Raw genomic sequence first — 22,343 nt, 5'->3', positions numbered from 1 at the left:
TCAACCATGAACTTTACATTGGTTAGCATGGAGAATAAATAGAAAGCAAGCACAAATTAGTAATATATGCATACTTTTGATTTGTATATTTAGCAAATAAGAAAAGAACATAGATTAAATATGAGGGGTTCCAAGCAGGCTGGTTCATACCAGTCTCTTTCTGATTTATTCCTCTGATACAAAACTTTAGGAATACTAAAAAAATTGTTCCTTCTTGGTATCTAATTAAACATCTTCACATTAGTTCAAAAACCCTAGGTCTGAAACTGAATACATGCATGCTGAAGAAGTTATAAAAAAATCACATAGAACTCAACATATCTTAGGAAATTAAAATATACATCAATCTGGTATATTTGAAACAGGATTGAAGCATTTCACAAACCTTTGTAATTGCTCCTCTAAAACCTCGAACTTGGTAATGGCATCTTTGCATTGCATGTGTTCCTCGTGAAGCTCTAGCTCCAAAGCATCCACTATTTTAGACAACCCTTTCATCTCAGTTTTTGTTGCCTTGAATTGAGATTTAATATTTGATTTATGTGAAATCATGGCTGCTAGTTCATTCTCTAATAACTACTTTGATTTCTTAGCAGATTCAAGCTGCATTTGCAAGTTTGCCAACATTTGTTCTGATTTAGTAAGTTGACTTCCTATGTGTTCAAGTTTCTCTTTAGTTGCAACTAGGACTACCTTTTAGATTAGCATTGTCACTCTTCAAATGCATAAGTTGTTCCTCCAACTCTGTAACTTGATGCTGGGTGTGATCAAGCTTCTCTTTTTTTACAGTGAAGACTCCTTCCAGATTAGCATCCTCACTCTTGAGACATATGAGCTCCTCTTTTAACTCAATAATCTGATACTGTGTGTGTCCAAGATCCTCTTTGGTTGCAGCCAAGATTGTTTCTAGATTTTCATTCTCATTCTTGAAGCACATAAGCTCCTCTTCTAACTCTCCAATTCTACTTACCTGGGCCTTCAACTCGAATTCCAAAGTTTTTTTTCTACTTGAATGTTGTTAAGCTTCCTAATTATGCATAAATTGCCAACAACTAGTTGAAAGCGTAGGCTATTAGCCTTTTCTTCTCTTGAAAGATCCTGAGCACTTTCTTGTCTTGTGAAATTATCTATACTAATCGAATTATGAAGAAAACTAGAATGCATCAGGTTGGGCAATTGGTTGCCAAAATCTATGGTTTCATTTTGGAAGATTTCACTGAAACCAAGAGCAAACATTGTCCTGAATTGAGATAACAAAGATATCAGTTCAACAATTAACTCTATAATGTTTTTTTTGCACTACAAAAAGTAATCCACTAACTGAGAAAACTCCTGAATTCTAAAAACTAGTTTATCAGTATCTGATGATTTAAATTTTTGAGTCTTTTCAGGGTCTTGGGCTATAGATTGTAAGAAATTAACGATGCTAACAATAATAGTTGCAAACTCTACATCAATAGAACTAATTCTAATCCTAGTATCAGAATGAGAAGTGAAGTTAGCTTTCATAGAAGACCAGATATGTGTTTGAGAATCTCTAGTACTTTCAACATCTATTTCCATGGCATATTTGACCTCATCTAGTATTTTATGCAGGTTTGCACCCTCAACATCAATAGAAAGGATCATATCATGCTTTTCTTTGAGACTAACTAGGGTAGATTCATTCCAAGTGTTTCTAGCTTGTAGAACAATTAGATTTTCTTATAAATGGTTAATTTTTTTTAACAACTTAGAGCCAATCTCTCCATCTCAAGGAAATCATCCATCAAATCTACCTTGGACACATCACTGAGCTTCTCAGCTTTGCCAATGACCTTTTCTATTTTGATATGATCTAGCTCTGCAATCAGTGTTGAAGCCCATGACTCTGCACTAGGGTCACCATCATTCCTGTCCTCATAAATGGAAGACAAGCTTGGTGGATTGCATGTGCTTTCATTTCTTGATCCTTCCAAATGCAACTCAAGTGCAGGTTTTCCTTGCCTTCACCTCAAAGATTCCAACTATTTTTTAACAGTGGAGAGTTTGGCAGCTGTTCTAGCACACATGACTCTAGAAGCCTTAAGCTCACCATTTTTCTTTGAGAGAGCATCTTTTAGCATCTTGTTCTCTTCTTCTATTGCCAACACTTTTCATGTATGGTATTCAATTGCTTTCTAAGAATGTTCTTTGTGTCTATCATTTAATGTCTCTACTGAAGAACGTTGTGAACCAACACCCTTACTAAGTGACTTGTAAGAACCCCAAATAGGCTCTATGCTGATCACTGTTTGTTTCCCTGAGTGTAATGATTGTTTTTTGTTGGTTCTTGAATGTTTCAAGCTGCTTCTGGTTTTTTTTTTTTTTTGAGTTTATAAAAGAGAATACAAATATTGAAACTAATTTACCCAAAATTATAACTCAAATCTAATTATAATGCTGATCAAACTCATTTATTCAGATGGCTCATACAATTTATACAATGTTTATTGTTGGAAGAATACATAAAAAAACATCAGCATTAATAGTTGAAAAAACCTGATTTTTGACTCCAAAATGCAAACACGCTGCTGATTGCTCCCTCTCTAGGCAGCGCCTATCAAAATCTGCAATATTAAATCTCTGATTTTGAATTTACTGTAGCGCGGTACTGTTCACGGCACTGTTCACGTCACTGTTCACGGGCACTGTTCACGGTACTGTTCACGGCACTGTTCACGTGTACTGTAGCGCACTGTTCACGACACTGTAGCGCACTGTTCATGGTACTGTAGCTGCTGTTATAAATCTGCAAACAGATCCATCCAATTTTCTCCTACTGAAACACAATATTGACTTCTGGATGAAGCCAACTCACAGGCAAAATTCGGGTGATATTTCACACCTTCAAATTGCATCAACTTTGAAGAAACTACGTCCTCCACAGTCTGAATTCTTCTCGAATTTGTAGAAACCCTGGTTTTAAATAATTCTCATAACATCCTCTTGAAGGAAGACAAGGTTTGTTTATAAAGACTCCTCAACTCCAGAATGAGGCTCTACGCTCAATGTGGGATAAAAGAATATAATAATAACATAAAAAAATGTTTCAGCCTTGTCTTCCTCTTTTCCACCATCCATTTCCTCTATATCAGACTGCTGATCTGAATTATCTGATTCTGATTCCTCATAGTATGCCCACATAACTCTGTTAGCTTTTCCCTTTGGCCTAAGAGGACAATCATGGTTTGCATCATAGGGTCCCTTACAGTAGAAACATAATTTTTTCTTCCTCAAATCATTTAATGTTTCCCTGTCAAAAGGTGCTGGAGTTTTATCTTTAGAATCATTTTTAAAATCAGTCCTCTCTGGTTTTTTATAAAATGGTTTGTTATCCTTACTAGAAGATGCTCCTTTGGACTGAAATTTGTTTGTTGGGACTGCATGTTCCATACTTCTTGCCTTTTTCATCGCTTCCTGTAAAGAAATAGGATCAAATGCCTTTATCCACCCTCTCAGTGGTTCGGATAGGCCCTAAATGAAAAGAACTATCAATCTACGCTCTGAAATGTTTGGCACCATCACTGCCAACCGCTGAAATTCACCAATGAAATACTCCAAGTTGCCTGTCTGTTTCAACTGTGCTAAGTCCCGGAAGTAAATCTCTGGATCTTTCTTATCAAATCTTTAAACCAACTTATGCACGAAGTCCTGGTACTCTGTCACCTAGTTATGCTGAAGTGTTACCATACCATGGTACCACCAATCATGTGCTACTCCCTCCAAATGCAAGGTGGCATATTTGATAGCTTCAATCTCTGTCATTGGCCTCAGTGCCAAAAATGTGTCAAGCTTATGAATCCAAGCTTGAGCTGTCATCTTACCACTCCCATCAAATGTAGGCATAGTAAGCTTGCCTGTAGCCCTCTTCAGCTCACTATTTTGACCTCTAGGCCTCCTATCCTGTCTGAGTGACCTGTAATGCTCTCTCCTCTGATTAACAAAGCGTTCAAAGGTCATCCTCTCCCGAACCTGTGGAGCTAATAATTCCCATTCATCATTTGCAGCCATGAGTGCATCTGCAAATATGGGGTCTCCTGCCGCCTCCTCTGTCGGAGCTTCTTCTGGCTCCTCCGGAACAAATGTAGGGTGTGTAGGCCTATCAGCTGTTCTAGAATGGGTCCGTTGTGGTCTCTGATTACCTGTAGCACTCCTGTTATCTCCCTGTACTCCCTGTTCCCCATTCTGTCTAACAGGTGGGTTCATCCTTTCTACCATAGTAGTGAGTGCCTGTAATGCCTGTGTCATCTGTTGCTGCCCTGTAACCATTGCACGAAAGAATTCTCTGGTATCCTGATCATTGCTCCCTCTCTAGGCAGCGCCTATCAAAATCTGCAATATTAAATCTCTGATTTTGAATTTACTGTAGCGCGGTACTGTTCACGGCACTGTTCACGTCACTGTTCACGGGCACTGTTCACGGTACTGTTCACGGCACTGTTCACATGTACTGTAGCGCACTGTTCACGACACTGTAGCGCACTATTCACGGTACTGTAGCTGCTGTTATAAATCTGCAAACAGATCCATCCAATTTTCTCCTACTGAAACACAATATTGACTTCTGGATGAAGCCAACTCACAGGCAAAATTCGGGTGATATTTCACACCTTCAAATTGCATCAACTTTGAAGAAACTACGTCCTCCACAGTCTGAATTCTTCTCGAATTTGTAGAAACCCTGGTTTTAAATAATTCTCATAACATCCTCTTGAAGGAAGACAAGGTTTGTTTATAAAGACTCCTCAACTCCAGAATGAGGCTCTACGCTCAATGTGGGATAAAAGAATATAATAATAACATAAAAAAATGTTATTACATTAAAACTTAGAAAACCCCTTTTAATTTTCCCATAAGCTTGGACCCACAATTAATTGAAATATGGCCCCCTTTTATGATATCATGACCCTCACTTAAGTTATAATATAAAAACATATTATAACTTAATAATATAAACTCAAAACCAATAATGTTTATTCTAACTAAATAAACATTAATATCTCCATTATTACTCAACATTTTTGAATGTCGTCTGAACCGGGAGCTAACATGATAGAGCTGCATATGACCATACCCCTTTTCTAAAAATAGCAGGGGTCCACCTTTATAACTCCAAAATTGCTAAAAATAGCCTGACCAAGCCAAACTCATAATAAACAAACTCTGGCAACCCAGAAGTGTACTCTTCTCAGGTCCTTGGAAGATCTCCACACCAAGGTGACCCTCTAACCAATCCTACTAGCCTACGAGGGTCTCTGATAGGCTAATCACAAGCTAAAGTGATGTCTCTAGCTAGAAGGGGACATCACATGACTTCCTCAATTTGATATCCCCAGACTCCCTTCGAGTAGTATCTAATTCAAGTTTCATTTGAGCCAGTGTAGTAGGCCTTGGTAATCATTTTTTAAGCAGACCTCTTAGCCTCTGACACTTGGCCTCTAACTTGGTAACTTTCTTAACTGTTTTTATTTGCTGCTTCCTAGCAGCCTGGGTAGATTTCTTACTAATATCCCTTTCATCAATTATTATAGCCAGTTCTTTGTTAAGTGCATGAAGTTTATATTTGAGGCCAACATTCTCACTTTCTAACATCTCAAGTTTAGTTTGAAGAACTTTAGCCTCAGACTCAACTTAGTTTCTGGCTTCTTGCAAATCAGATAATGCTTTTGAATTTTCCTGAAGAGATGTGGATGATGCATTACTTCTTGCTTCTGCCTCATTTAGCAGCTGCTCCAATTCTACTATTCTAGAATCAAGCTCACATTTTGATTTGTCTTATTCTCTAGTCTTTTTCACCATAGCCTCATGAAGCTTCTATTCTTGTTCCTCTCTTGAACTCCTAAGCTTTCGTGAAATTAGCCTATTGAGTGTCTATATTTTTTTAAATCAAATCATATTTGAGGGTTCATGATGAAGAAACTCTAAAATTAGTGCTCAATATTTTGATTCTATCACAACTTTTTGTTTAGCATGTTTAACAAGAGAAAATCCAAACATTATTGTATTAGGAGAGAAAGTATTTGATTTTGTAAAAGTTTGTTTACACTGTATTTATTAATCAGAGAAAATATGGGAATTTCCTCTGTACATATTCATTAGTACTAATTCAAAGGATTTCACAACTAAAGTTTGCCCCAAGCAATTCTCAAGTGCCACAGTCAAGCTTTGAGACTGTCAAGAGAGGTAAAGGGCAACCTAAACAAAAATTTTCTAGTTGTGGGAAGGATTAGTCCAACGTGGTGGATTGTTATGGAAAGGATAACCTCAAAGTGTTGAAGGAAAATTCATTGGGACTAAAGTTAAGGCATGAGCATTTATCTCCTGTAAGATCTTTCCCAAGTAAGAAAACCTGTTGATTGTGTCTTTGTCTCCAACACAAGAAAATCTGAACTCCAAAACCCATTAAACATAAGAAGCACAAACTTAAATTGAATGAGAAAGGCCATGCCTGACAATATGAACCCAGAACAAAATAATGAGACAATGGCTGCATTGTGGGCTCAATTCTGAAGAAAACCTGATAAATGTTATTGTCCTTGCAAAAAGTGTAAGGGCTTAAAGAATCAAAGAATTATAATCACAACAGCCTAGAGTCATTGTAGGTAATATGGTCATGTTGAAGGGGCCCAAGATTTTCGTCCATTGTTGAATGTGGATTTCCTATTGGAGGAACATGGAGGTGTGAATATCCAAGCTGAGGATAACACTCCCGTGGAAGAAGATGGTATTGGGGCAAGTGATGAAGAGGCTCACAATGATGGTACTAATGAATCTAATAATAATGATGAAGATGGTCTTGATATACCTTTACTTGCGAAGGCACACGAGCCCTTATACAAAGGCTCCCAAACAACTCTACTATCGACTATAGTGTTGTTGGTGAACTTAAAGGTTATGAATAGTATATCCAATGTAGCAATGTCACGTATGCTAAGGTATGTCATTTTTGTCATCTTCAATGTTAGCATACAATTACCATTCATTATATTAACAATGCATATTTTTTGTTGTAGGTTGATTAGTGAGTTTTTGTTACCACCATCAAACATTTTTCCTTATTCATATCGAGAATTATCTAACATTATGGATCAGATTGGAATGAAGTATCAGAAAATACATGCATGTCCCAATGATCACATTCTATATCATAAACAACATGAATTTGCAACAAAATGCCCTGATTGTCATGTTAGTAGATATCAGTCAGATCAAATAACAAAAAAAGTGCCTCACAAGGTTCTTCGGTACATTCCCATTATTCCATGTCTTGAATGGTTATTCAGGTGCGCTAGCTTGGCACAATTTATGGATTACCATGCACGTAATAGAAGTCAGGATGACATTATGCGAATGCCTGTCGATGGTTCTACATTTAAAGAGATAGAAGAAACATGGTCACACTTTAAAGAAGAACCTCATAATCTGAAACTTTCATTGGTGGCGGACGATGTCAATCCATATGGAGATATGAGATCCGTTTACTCAGTATGGCCTATTTTTGTTATTAACAATATCATTCCTCCTTGGATGTCTATAAAGAGAGAGCACATAATGTTGTCAATGATTGTGCCAGGTATTTTTTTATTTTATAGCTATCTAAATTAATTTATAAATAGTGCATGAAAATGGTTTTAATAATTACGTAATGTTTATGTTCATTCAATTGCTAGGTAAATACCAAGTTAAAGATATGAACGTGTATATTAAGCCCCTAATTGACGAGTTGTTGAAGTTATGGAATGGCATCACTATGTATGACATCTCTAGACCGATAGGACATCAACAATTTCAATTCCATGCAATGCTTGTATGGACAATACATGATGCCCTGGGCTAACTCATTTTTGCAGTATGTTATATTGTTAAGATCACATATTTTTGGTTTGTTATAGTGCTTACACATTACTATCGAATGCTTAAGTTGTGCATGATAATTGTACATGATCCAATTATACATGATCTTTTAGGTCTTCAGACAAAGGGAAAATTAGCATGTCTAGTTTGTGGTCCGAAGATGAAATGTCATCATTCGAAAAGTTTAGGAAAGTAGGTGTTTGATGAGTTTAGACACTTTATCCACAATAACCATAGGTATCGAATTGTCGAAAAACATCTTTTTAATGGAAAAGAAGAGACACCATCAAGGCCACAAAGAATGACACCTCATTTATGGAAGTTGGAATACGTTCAACTAAATCATCGAGGTAATGTCCAATTTGTCATCCGAAGTTTACAATTTGTATTTTGATATTGTCTTATATTTATTAATGATGTAATTGATGCTCGTGAAGGTTGTCAAGGAATCAATGACCAACTTCCTAGAGGAATGAAAAGTTATCCTACTCAATTTAGTAGGTTACCATACAACAAGGATCTCCCAATTATGCATTTGTTTGATGCTATGCATATTGGAAAGAATGTAACAGAGACACTATGAAAAATGTTGGATGGAAGGCGTGATAGAGAACAAATTGCTAAAATTTGTACTGACATTCATCAATCCAATCATGCACTAAAAGTTTTCATTGAATCAAATGGGAATGGAGACCGCATAAATACAAGTGCCCTTCCTTGGTTATTAACGGAGCAACAAAGTGATGCATTAAAAGAAGTCATAAAAAAAAAAAAAAAAAAAATCCAACAAGATTTGCTGCAAATATAAGCACTCTTCTATCAAAGAAAGGTGATTTTGGGCCAGGGTTGAAAACACATGATTGGCATACCTTCCTCAAGGTAAGTCAGGTTTTCTATTTACAATATATTTGTAAGATTGAATGTAGTACCAATTGCATTATTTAATAATATATTGAAATTATCATTTTTTAATGATTGCAGTTTGTCCTACCTCTATCCCTTCCACAATAGTTTGACAACAGTATTAAACAAGTTATATATGATCTTGGAAAATACATGAGGTTAGAAGAGTGTTTTTTCTTAGATTTCTAGCTTTTTATCTGAAATCTGTTGTATAATTTTATTTTAAATCTCCTTTATGTGTTTTTGCATGTTGAATCTCTTTTAGGTGGTTATCATCTAAAGAAATTGATAAAAAAGATATAAAATGTTGGAAGAGAAAAAGTCCACAGCTTATGTGTGAAATGCAAAAGTGTTTACCTCCAACGTTTTTCAATGCTCAAGAACACTACTTCATACATCAAGTTGAGGAGATTGAATTGTGTGGACCTGTACAAGCTAGATCAATGTGGATGGTTAAGAGGCACTTGAAATTTATGAAGGGCTTGGTTCGAAAAAGAGCTCGACAAAGAGCACGTCTTGAGGGTTCTATGATAGTGGGATATATGATATACCAGACCATGGTGTATATCAGTGAATATCTTTCAAAGTTTGCAGCAAGTATCCATGTAGATCACATTTGGGATCCCAACTATAATGACAAATTCAAAGGGGAGTACCTGACGGGGAAAGGTAGATTGAGGAGGGTGAGAGGTAATTATAAGTTTTTTTTAATAATTTAACAATTCTTATCCATCATCAATATATATAAGTTGTTTCTAACTGGTGTAATTGTCTTCTTTATAGTTGGTCGAGAGTGGGATGCACTACACTTGTATATTGCAAACAATCTTGATTGGATGACAATATGGATTGAATAGTCTCAAGAAAATGGTCACTCATTAACTTGGGATGGTGTTGCATCATTGGTTAAAGAAGCTCATCGTAATGGAGATCCCAATGTTACGCCAATGGTACTTGATCTAATATATGGCTTAAGAGATACAAAGGTATGCATAAGATTACTAATCATGAGACATAAGTTTAATATCAACTCACAGATTAATGAGAAGATTCTTGACATGTTTGAATAATTGTAGGTCAAACACCACAAAGCTATGTACTACCATGGCTATAAATTTTGCACAAAAAAGTTAAATGAAACGAAGAAAACGTGTGATTCTAGGATAAGTGTTGTCTTCGCGGTCACCAATATTTATCTAGAACTGACATATATCCTCAACAATCTAAAAATCGATACTATGGCATTTTGGATGATATACTTGAGTGAAAATTTAATTCATTCAAAATAGTTCTATTTGTTTTCAAATGGTTTAGGTTACAATTAAATCAAAATGATCCCGATAGGACTGTTATTGAACACGACAGTGGATTTACTATGATTAATACAAGGTCATTTGAGCCAGTCGAAGATGAGCCCTATGTTCTTCCAAGCCAATACGAGAAAGTGTTTTACTTTGGTGTTCCACACAAACCAGGTTGGTCTTTTGTTGTTAGACATGACCCAAGAGGAAGGCCGATAAAGTATAATGTGATCGAAGAAGAAGATATTGAAGAAGCACAAGAGGAAGTAAATGATTATCAAGAACGATAGTTACCCAGTGATGAAGAAGAAGAAGATGGTGATGATTTTGGTCATGCTAATGATAATGGTGATAATGATGATGATGATGTTGATGAAAATCATGATCATGGTGATGATCATGGCGATGATGGTCATGATGATGATAGTGATCAAGAGGATGAAGATGGTGATGAAAATGGTGGTGGTGATGATGACGATCAAAGTGACAAGTACGATGATGGTGATGATGATGATGATGATGATGAAGATGATGACATGGATGAAGATCATGATGATCAATGAAATGTCTAGGTAGGATCAATTTCAACTATGATGGGGCCTTGTATAACCAAATATTTCTTTCCAGACCATATGTGCACATATAAACATTAAGTAGAACATGTCAAATGTTTTTTAGATATAAACATTAGTTACGCTAAATTTTTAATTTAAGAAAAATTATTTACATATAAAATCTAATTTATTATTAAAAAAAATTTGGTAAGTCTATTACTTTAATTTCGCTGCTGATTTCTAAGACTTACTAAATTTTTTCACAGGGCGATATGGATGCACCATCTCAGACACCTTCAATAGAGGTAAAGATTAATTATTGTAAATTTTAATGTTAATATAAAAACAAATTTCATATTATTATGTTCTTTTCTTTATGGCTTTGGAGTTATTTTGATGAAAGTATACGAATATTTGATGTCACAAATGATAAGAAAAAGCTACAATGATCGCTGATCAAATGCAATCTAAAATACAAGCGTCATATCTACATGACATTGGCCTTAGTACTAACCCTGTATTCATCACCCAAAAAATTATGCAAAGATACACTAATGAACTTGTTAACATTATCATCAAGGGTGACAGAAGTGAGGAGAAAGAGGCACTGAGAATAGAATTGGATCGTAGAATCCAATCTTTGAAGGTAAGTAGTAATTTGACTAAAGCAGTAATAGAAATTCAATAGATATTAATATTTTATAGTATCTTATGGATCATGATCTCTAATTTTATGTGTTCTTGTATAGACATATGTGCCAGTTGTGACATCACATGGTGAACATGGTCAAGGTTGTTGCGCAGTACCTTTGTGTAAGTAACACTTTGTTTGTTTTGATTAACATTATAACACTTACCTTTATTTTTGTTGACATTTCCCGCTAGTATCCCATTTGATCTTTATCTATTGCAAATGCCTTTGATAACAATATTCTATTCTTTAGCTCATGATGAAGTGCGAACCCCTCCTTCGGTTAGCGGTCCACTATTGTCTGTTGCATTTTGGCAACAAGGACCATGCAAACATCATCGTTTATGCCCACTAGAACTGGTAAAACCTTATTTTTCTATATTTTGTAATGTCTTTCTACAAGTTGATGAACGACGAAGTAGCATATCAGTGCTTAAATGATGTCTACAGAAGCCTGCATACACACAAACACATGCATACATACATACATACATACATACATACATACATACATACATACATACATACATACATACATACATACATACATACATACATACATACATACATACATACATACATACATACATATATATATATATATATATATATACCCATACATAGAGAGACATGGACATAGGTAGGGAGGTAGACCAACAGAGAGCAGTACTAAAATTTTTATGATGTTTCAGTTGATAGACCAACAAAGAGCAGTACTATTGAAGCTGATCCATTTCCTGGAGCAGTTCATGTGATTAGTGCTAGTTCGTATGAAGGGACATTGTTGCTGAATAAGAAAACTATGTTTCCATTAAAAGAACGAAAGCTTTCAGGTGCTTTAAAATTGATATTATTTAAAGTGTAAATTTAGTTTACTTTTACATTACTCATTTTGGACTAATAAATCCTTTATGTTTTTGTAAGTAATAATGTTTTCTCTGATCATCTTTTTCATATGACATTGAGACTATTTGGACCCACCATACGTAAAAGGTACGTAGTTTCATATCATTGCTACATAATTTTTCTTTTCTTCTATTTATTGTAATATATTAAAATTATTGATCTAACAATCTATTTGTTTTTAAAAAGGTGGAATTTACAAGCTGTAGAATTAAAAAATCAGCTGATTGCATCTATTGAGGAGAAATTTGGAAAAAACATTTTTGACACTGGCCTACTTCTAAAAAGAGCAACAAAGCATATAAAGACTATGAGGGATCAATATAGAAGGGCTCTTAAGGATAACCCAAAGTATGACCATCCTCGTATGATTCCACCGATGGAGTGGAATGAAATAATAGAAGATGCAAAGGAGAAAAGGCTATGTGAAGATAGAGATAATGAACCAGCACAGGGCAAAAAGAGGTATGTCATTATAGTATTAAGTACATTTTAATCATGCACTAATTATTGATATTTGTAAATATATTATCTAAGATGTTTGAAATTGTTCATAGATTGCAGGACACATCCGTGGCTACAAAAGCGAGAGTAGAAAAGGTTGGCCAACACAAACTTGGCTCTGGTGGCTATATGAATCTGCAGTCTCGACTTGTAAGTAGAGCAATGAATTTTTTTTATTTTTTTAATATAATGTTGCAAACAATTTTGTTTAATGAAACCATAGATGGAAAACTGATGTTATCAAGCAAAAAACATAGGGCACAAATTTCAATGTGGAGGTCACAGATGAAGATAGAAAAATTGCCTTGAAGGAAGGCTATAAAGTTGTGGTTGCACACCTACATGAAGAATCTATAAGCCTTGCCCAAGAATCCAATACACCAAATGATATCTCATAGGTAAATTGGTCAGATGAAAAGTAAATGAAATTAAATAGTTGAGAAGATTCTTTTTGGGTATTAATTTTAAACATAAATTGACTACATAACAATGTGCATAACATTTTACTGCAGCCTTCATATCCTACCATAGAACCTGCTCGTGACGAAGGCCATGATGTGCATTATAGTGGTGTAGGTATTAATTTGCTATTGGAAATTAATTATGCAATTATGAATACAATTTAACATCTTCAATTAGAATTTGACGTGTATCCTTTTTTTGAATATTTTAGAGCATGTTGAACATCATGCTGAAGGAGTGGACCATGTTCCAAGTGTTCAACATGTTGACGCGGTGGTAGATCAAAATGTTAATGTAGATGATGTGGTATTGTCAGGTAAGAAAAATGCATTTTATGTTGTACTCATACTTAATTACAAACTTGTAACAGTTAGAAAAAGAAAAATAGTATGCCAATTTATCCCATTCACTTGTTCTTTCAACAAAGCCCCCTTTAGTGCAGCAACCTCCTGCTCCTCCAAAGAGAAGGAGCCATCATAATTTGACATTACATGTGCCAAAAGAGGAGGAGAATGAAGCAGATATGGATGCTCCTATGAGCACTTTTCTTAAGAGAGCTCAAAAAAACAAAAAAAAAGAAATGATATTTTCAAAATCTTCTTTGATAAACCTTGTTGGATAATGAAAGAACTTTGTTTTAAGTAATTATGTATGAATGATGCATATTAATACAGATTTTTATTTTATGTTAATGAATATTGTTATGTGTTAATGAAGTTTTGATTAGTGTTGTGTATTAATGAATTTTATATCATATTAATGAATGTTATGCGATTGTATTGATTGAATGTTATAGTTCATAAATGGATGAATGAATGAATGAAGTATGTAATTAGATGATAATGGGTACTTTAGATTTATGTTAGGGGGAGGGGGGTGAGGCCAGATGAGCTTCCACCTTCACATGGTTGGCCTTGTTAAGTAAAGAATATTATAGTATTCTTGAAACCAAGTGAAGCTCAAACTAACATAAAATGGACACTTTGCATGTCATAGGTCTAAAATGATCCACAAATACTGTTGCCCATAACATACAATGCAAATGTGATATGGGATTTATGTGTAGCTACCTAAAATGTTTGATATTTGATCATTTTGTTCCCTTTATATATTTACCCAGATTTTTTTTGCCCTCAGCAATAGTTGTCAATAATGATATTCTGAACTATGCATTAGATGACTTAAATGACCATTATGGGTAAATACTACAATATCATTTTAATAGAAATGGTTGATCAAAAATTCATCTCCATCTTTGGGGAAGAATGCTGACAGGATTGTTGATGAGGGCACATGCTTGCTTGTGAGTGAACTAGGTTCTATAGCTATATTTCTCTTGTTTTTCCTCTTGATGTTAGCTCATTTGTTGAGGTGAATTGTGTTTATAGGCCAGGTCTATTTAAAATCTTTGATTAGAATTTTCCTACTTGTGAGATTGTTTCCCTTGTTTATATTTTGGATAACTAGTTGAAAATCTTAAACTATTGTGGATGCAATGTAGAGAGTTTTTTTTAACTCATTTGTTAAATGTGTTGATCACGAACTTCTTATGTTTGAACTACCCTTGACATCAACAATAGTAATGGAAACAATAGGTCGATATTTTGGTGTAATGGTAACAACATTTGTAACAAGTGGTATCATAGCTCGGTCTCATTTGAGTCCTTTCAATTAATTTCAAAGGCTAGATTGGTAACAAATTGGTAAGCACTTCCCTCAGAATTTGTAACATGATTTAACCACTTCTAATAAGATTGACACCTTCATGAAAACTCACAAATATGTTATATTATATAGCAGCACCACCTCTACCAATGCTCCACCATTGTTCACCCACTGTCCCTCTGCCATCTCCAAATTTAAAGCCTCGTTCCCATTTGTGAAACCCTACATCCTTGCATCTTTTGTCAATAAATTACTGTTGAGATTGTCAATTTAGTAGTCAATCCCTCTTTTGAGATTCATGCCATGGATTAGAATAAATCTACCATTTCTATCTGACATTAATAGTTCAAATTTTTGATGCAACAACAAATACTTATAACAAATATATGTAGCTATGGAAAACACATGACAACTTTGATTTTTTTGTCTCGAGACAGATTCCTGTCAAAGAGTTTTCTTGTTTTCCACACAGTCAATTTTCTTGTTCATTGTGGTGTTAACAAAAATAGTGAGAAGCGATTACAAGGGTTTGTTCAAAATTTATTCTGATGGGAAGAGTAATGGGTTGATTGTATTTTTGTCCACATGATCATTTCATCTTGATCTACTCTATTCATTAGCATTTTATTTTCCAGTCTTCTTCATCACATTAAATCTTTAGTTATATTTGTTTTCAAGTGAGATTCTATACTCGTTTATTATTCTCTTTCAATTCCTAAACTTATCCCATTTTTATTCACTTTCAATTCTAAATAGGTTCAAAAAGCAATAAAAACTTCAATTTTTTGGAAATTTACTGGTAATTGCTCAATTATTACGACTATATGGATCCATATGACATTTTTATGATTGTTAAGTGTATGAAATAGTTGTAGGGGTGTGTTAGGAAACTTTTGGTTTTGGTTTGACTCAAAAAGGAGTTGTGGTTTAAAAGTTATCTGCATTTTAGTAGCAAGGGATCTGAAAAGCATTATTTTCTAGGCCCTTCCACAAATGCAGCCCTAACTTGCATTCCCACTGGTGGAAACCTTTAAAACTGAGGGATATGCAAGTTAAGGGTTTTATCTCAATGATTCCAGAAGTTGGAGGCATGGTGAGAAGGGTAATTATCTTTTCAATCTGGCCCTAGGTCAAGCAAGCCCATGTGCTTAACTAGTTTTTGCAAGTTAAATGGTGACAGTCATGGTTTCAGGCACCTCTGATCAGTTTGAGTGCTGAAATTGGGTTTATTGAGTATTTTGGAGATTTCCTTAAGTATTTGGGGTCTTGGGAACCCACCTTGCCCATTCTTCCTTGAAGCCCTAGCCTAACTTGATCAACTAGGCCTAGGTACCAAGTAGCAGTTTGGAGGGTGTTGAAGCAAGACTTGCCCATAAGATTTTGGGTTCTTAGTAGGTGCCAAGAAGGGTGTTTGAACCTATGGATAAGTCCCTATGTTGTTAAGGGATATTGGGATAAAAGTGAAAAGAAGCTAATTGGAAGGCTACGAGGTTTGTAGGCCTAGAGGTGCCAAGGTGTATGGTGAGTTTGGTGGGACCAAACAAATTGATGATTTTGGGTTGGAACAATATGTCCATGATTGTCTCCATTGCTGGTGATAGTTGGTGAGGCTTTTGAAATAGGATTTCCTTGTTTGGCTTGTGGTTGAGTATATGACTACTCTGAGTCTCCATTGCATTCAAAGCATGAAATTTAGTATTGGTCCTAAGTTTTCATAGCAATCAAACCATGGATTTTGTATTGATTCTAAGACTTTATATTATTCAAACCATGGATTCTAATGTCAATTCTAGGTTTTTATGGCATTCAAAACATGAACTGTAGAAGAATTTATATGGTCTGAAGGGATGTTGCCCCACACTTCTCGTCACCACCCTTGTAGTCAAATGTTGTTCTTGGACTCCTGGGATATTATTATTGGGTAAAGCTTAAACGGTCTTGAATTTGTTTGTTTGCTTTTGCTATTTGGGGTTCTGGGTTTCTAAAATATCTCAACAATGAAAAAGAATGTGCTGACCAACTCTCTAGTAGGCTCCTCTTAATTGGGTACTTCACGTGGGTTGCTAGACTGCAAGGTGCTTCCTTTATTCAACAAGTGGTGAGTGCTTAACCTTGAGAACCTTGCGGTCTCATTGTTCTTGTCTTCACGCTTCTCAATCTCATGATCAAGAACCAAAATCTCTGATGTAGGGCCAATGCTTAACCAGTGGATGAGAGCTTGGGGCCTACATTGGTGAGAGCTTTCCCTGCTAATGCTACAGCTATCGTCACTTGGGAACTTATAACAAATTTATTGGGGGTAAAATGGTAGTAAGAGCATTACCTTCAGAGATGAATGGGTTTATACCTGTGTGAATTTGTAAAAAGTGGTCTTTTCTTTTTTTAGTAGATTGTCCTTTATCTGTAAGAAAATGATATACCTGGATAAGTAGGCATATTGACGTACCTAGGAACTGGCATTATGTCATGGGACTCAGCCAACAATATATTTGTACCAAGTATAGTGCATTGTAATGGTATTGTTAATACAATGTTGATATTTACTCAAGAGGACTATTTTTATTTAGTTTTATTCGCCAAGTTTCCTTTTCAGTTTGATTTTGTGCTGGTGACACTTCAGACTCAAATGCCTACAAATGCTTCATGCAGTGTCTAGTCTCGAGCCCTAATCACTAGGCAAGCTCCTAGCTCTTATTACAGTTTGCTTACTGCAATGTCACATCTAGTTTGCATGTGATTATGCTAACCTAAAGGATCCTTAACCACAAACAATAGTAGTCTCCTCTGCCCAAGATAATACAACTTTGTTTGGATTTAAACAAGAAAATTGCAGCAACATTATTATTGAGGATTTGTGTCTGCTCAAACCTCTTATCTAAGAAAGCCTTCCTGAGGGTTATGAGCTTGTCTATTTCTCCTTTAAAGGTTCAATGCGAGCATGTTGCTAAGAGCTTGCCCAAGGTTACAAATGCAAAGTGAACTGGTTTTTGATTGCCTCTTTTATTAGAGTAGATTTACCTATGGGGTGTAGAGCACATGGAGAGCTTGCCTGCTTATTTAGAGTTTTGTTTCTCATCCTTTTCCTGAATATCATATCAAAGAAAATACAAAGAGCTCGCACAAGTTTGTATGATTCTCTTTCTAATTTTGGCAGATAGAAAACTATTATGGTTTGAGACTATGTTCAACATAATTTACAACCTCAACAAGAGTTGGAATCCTAGTTTTATGCATATGTGGCATTAGTTGCAGTAACAAGAATGTCACTACATCATCTGGATATATTCAACAAATCAATATGCATATCCTGCAATATTGGCTTGCCATTAGATGACATTTCATGGAGGCAATCAATAAAATAATTCAAATGCCTTACCTATGATTCCACATTTTGCATGCATGTCTACCAGGGCAGTTTCAACTTAAACAAATATATTCTCTCAATTTATCTATTTTGTGCATATCCAACAACCATGTCTTTTGATGACCATATTATGTTTAGATATCCTGTCAAACAGTTCACATGACTTATCTATGCTTCCATTTTGCAAGCATGTCTCCCAAGGCAAATGCTACTACTTCATCTACACCGTCTGACAAAATCCTTTATGCTTTGATGGATGCCTGTAGCTTATCCCATAGCTCTCATTCAGCAATTATGATATGATCAATCAAGAGGAAACAGTTGAGAGCTTAGAGTGACACAATTTTTAGATGATCATATGAAATGAAATGGGTGTGCGAGTAGAAAGAAACTAGAAAGAAATTATGTATAGTTGAAGGCATGAAATGGATGGTTTTGGAGCATTCAGCATAGACACTCAGCATTCAGTACATATCATCATTCGAGATCAAATGGGTGTGTGGGATTATATGCATAGTGAATAATAAAGGAGGGAATCGAACCCTCCCTAAGGCTCACACTTGTTGAGGTCCACTTTAGCAAGGGTCCCTCTTGTGAAATTGTTGTCTAAAACCTTTCTAATGAGATAATGTGTTATGAGCTCATCATCAATGGGATGGAACGTGAATCTAGGAGGCAGTTGTGCATCACCCATATCATGACTGTAACTAAAGTTAAGAGCCTCTATTATTGAATTCTCTTCCCTATTACCCATATGAATATGGGTAATAGGGAAGAGAATTCAATAATAGAGGCTCTTCATATGGGTAATAGGGAAGAGAATTCAATAATAGAGGCTCTTAACTTTAGTTACAGTCATGATATGGGTGATGCACAACTGCCTCCTAGATTCACGTTCCATCCCACTGACGAAGAGCTCATAACACATTATCTCATTAGAAAGGTTTTCGACAACAATTTCACAAGAAGGGCCATTGTTGAAGTGGACCTCAACAAGCGTAGGCCTAATGCTTGGCAATTTTCTACCAAGCATTGGTCAAAATTTTGACCAATGCTTGGTTGTTTTTGACCAAGCATTGGTCAAAATTTTGACCAATGCCTGGCAATTTTCTACCAAGAATTGGTCAAAATTTTGACCAATGCTTGGCTGTTTTGTCCAATCATTGGTCAAAATTTTGACCAATGCTTGGCAATTTTCTACCAAGCATTGGTCGACATTTTGACCAATGCTTGGCTGTTTTTGACCAATCATTGGTCAAAATTTCAACCAATACTTGGCAGTTTTCAACCAAGCATTGGTTGAAATTTTGACCAATGCTTGGCAGAACTTGTCTGAACATGTTTCAAAGGTTTCAACTAGAAAATTATTGACCAATGGGTTGGTCAAACTTGGTTGAGATTTGGTCAAAATTGGGTCAAAATTTTGACCAATAATGGTCGAAAAATGACCTCAAATGTACTAGTGAAAGGATTCCTCTATGGTTGACAAATTATGATAAATTTCTAGATTTGTTTTAATCATGCTTTTAATTTCCCCTTCATATTTCTTAAATTCATTCTCATGAATGGATCTATTTGTTATAATATTTTTTGATTTGGTTCCTCGTCTATTAGAAATTTAACATTATTGTTTTTGTCATACTCTGAGTCTATACCTATAAGTTTACCAATTGATTTACCTATTCTGAATAATGTATATAAATATTTAATTTCTAATGGAAGATTACTACATTCATACCAAGTTGGTATCATATGCTCTTTTTCATCATTCCAATTAGGTATCCAAGTTTGAAGTTTAACTACATGCCCTTTATAATAGCATTTTCATATCGAAAATATTTTATTTCTAATTTCTTTATTTTTGCAATAAAGATAAATTGATGATTTTGAGGAAGTACTAATACTCACTTGTTGTTTTCAAATATTCTCTAATTTCTTTGTCAATTTTGATAAATTCTTGTCTGGTCCCACTCCAGTAAACATTTACTCCTAGCTTTGAGCATTCCTTCCACTTTTCTTTTGTGTACCTATCACTAATGATTAATATATCAGAGTAGTTGTAGCAATTAGTTACCTTTACCTTGTCTGGTGGAGGGTTGTCATACTGCTTTTATGTATTGGCAGCTTTGTATAATCTAAATTACCATTCTCCCTTTTATGTGGTGGTATATAGATTTTTTGATTTTTCTCAAAAACCCTAAGTACTTTTTTTGAGTCTGCTTGCTATTGTTTCTGCCCTAGCAAAATGCAATTAGCTTCAAAATTTTGGCAGGTTTATATATTGCTTGCTTACAATTTTTGTTCACTTTTGCTAGGAAAGTTACCAATTTTTCCATTCGCTTTTCTTCCTCTACTAATTATGATAATTTGGGTGGACTGTTTCTGGTGATTTTTATTTTCTTCCATTATTGGACTCTTTTTTCGTTGTGATGTGTTTCTTCTTCAATTTCTGTTTGAAATTAAAACTTGCCACTCATTGTTATTTTCACATGTATCCTTATTTAGCTTTATCATCTTCATATCCCTGACTTCATGTTGTTTAACCAGGGCACTAAATGTGTTCAACTTTGAATGATCTTTGTTTAAAACTACAAATATGTTGCTAATCAAAATACAGGGGATTGCCTATTTTCCTTTTAGTCTATCTTCTTGTTGCTTATATGTTGACTAGGAAAAAGTCAAATCCTTATTAAGGCAAAATTTATTTGCCACTAATTGTTGATGTCGGTGTTTTCTAGAAAAGGAATGATTTACGAATCTGGCAAATGTTGATTTATTCACTTTATTTGCAACTTCTATAATTTTTTCCATTTTTTGATGCAACTTTTATTTCAATTTAGTTTGAAGTTGTATATTTCTGCGACAAATCTTCTGAAATCCCTTCCAAACCAAATAGTTTCTTCACCATTACTTTCAAGTGGGCATACTTTTTGCTCAAGATAAAGTTGTTAAATGTCACATCACACAATCTCATATTTTCCACACCAATAGCCCTGCCCTATAATCATCCTCAACAAATGGGTTTTCAAAACCCTCAATTTTCTAAAATCTTCTTTCAAAAGAATTCCAGGCGTCAAATGCCCCACCTCCAGATATAATCAATAGCTTCGATCAAACATCCTAGGAGATCAACAGTTGAAAATTGTTATTTGTTCCTTCGATCCTACTTTAGTATTATAGTAATAATTATCATTCACAAGAGCACCTGTGCGAGTTTATTTTCTTTACAAAAATTGGGCATTTATTTCTCCATTTGACAATCAATCTCTGTGACTGTTTTCTACACAGAAGTTCAAATCAAATCCATTTAGCTAGGATTTTATTATTTTCCACTCTGTGTGTATTGTGCAGTGTTTGAAACTCTTTTTTTCCTAAAGATTAGGGTTTCTAGGGTTTGAAGGTTATTCTGTCAGAGCAGAGCAAGGGTTTTTCCACTTTGTTTTAGTCATGTCGCTAAGGTTGGTTTCTAAGACTAGAAGGAAAAATATAATAATTGCTAAACGTATTAATAAGATAATATTTATTAATAATTAATAATTAATAATAATAATTTTTAAAAAAATCAATGGCCCAAAGGCCAACTATCATGGCAGTCGTGATGCTCACCACAGCCTCGCCTGCTTAGGCAGCCTCGATTATCATGGCAAGTTTAGCTCCTAACAGCAGCTAAGATAAATTGAGACAGTAAGGGGAACGAGGGAGGTCATGGCCTCTATCTCCTCTCTTTTTTTATTAAATATTTTTAATATAAAAAAAAAAGAACCCCCTCCATTTAATACGTAGTAAAATTTAAATGTATTAAATTACTGTATATTTTTTTCTCTTCTTTTAAAACAAAAATCCAAACAGTAATCTAATGGAGAGAATTTTAAACAACAATCAAAATGGTGAATTTAAATCTAATTTTTGTCACAAACATTTTTCCATAATGAAGAATAAAAATTTCCAAACAAGGGTTTCAACCAAAATCAATCTCTCAAACAAGATCCACAACAAACACAAAGAAGACAAAAGAAAAAATTGAAGTAATTTACTATGATAATATCAACAAAATTCCTACCTCGATCTAATGCTAACTAGACAAACATTAGGAGATTGCAAGAATTCCCATCTCTCGAAAC

Source organism: Cupressus sempervirens, chromosome 4 (genome assembly GCF_028749045.1).
Source record: "Cupressus sempervirens isolate cs-2001-9-10 chromosome 4, ASM2874904v1, whole genome shotgun sequence".
NCBI classification, from domain to species: Eukaryota; Viridiplantae; Streptophyta; class Pinopsida; order Cupressales; family Cupressaceae; genus Cupressus; species Cupressus sempervirens.
The sequence above is the reverse complement of the archived record's forward strand: the minus strand, read 5'-3'. Positions refer to the sequence as shown.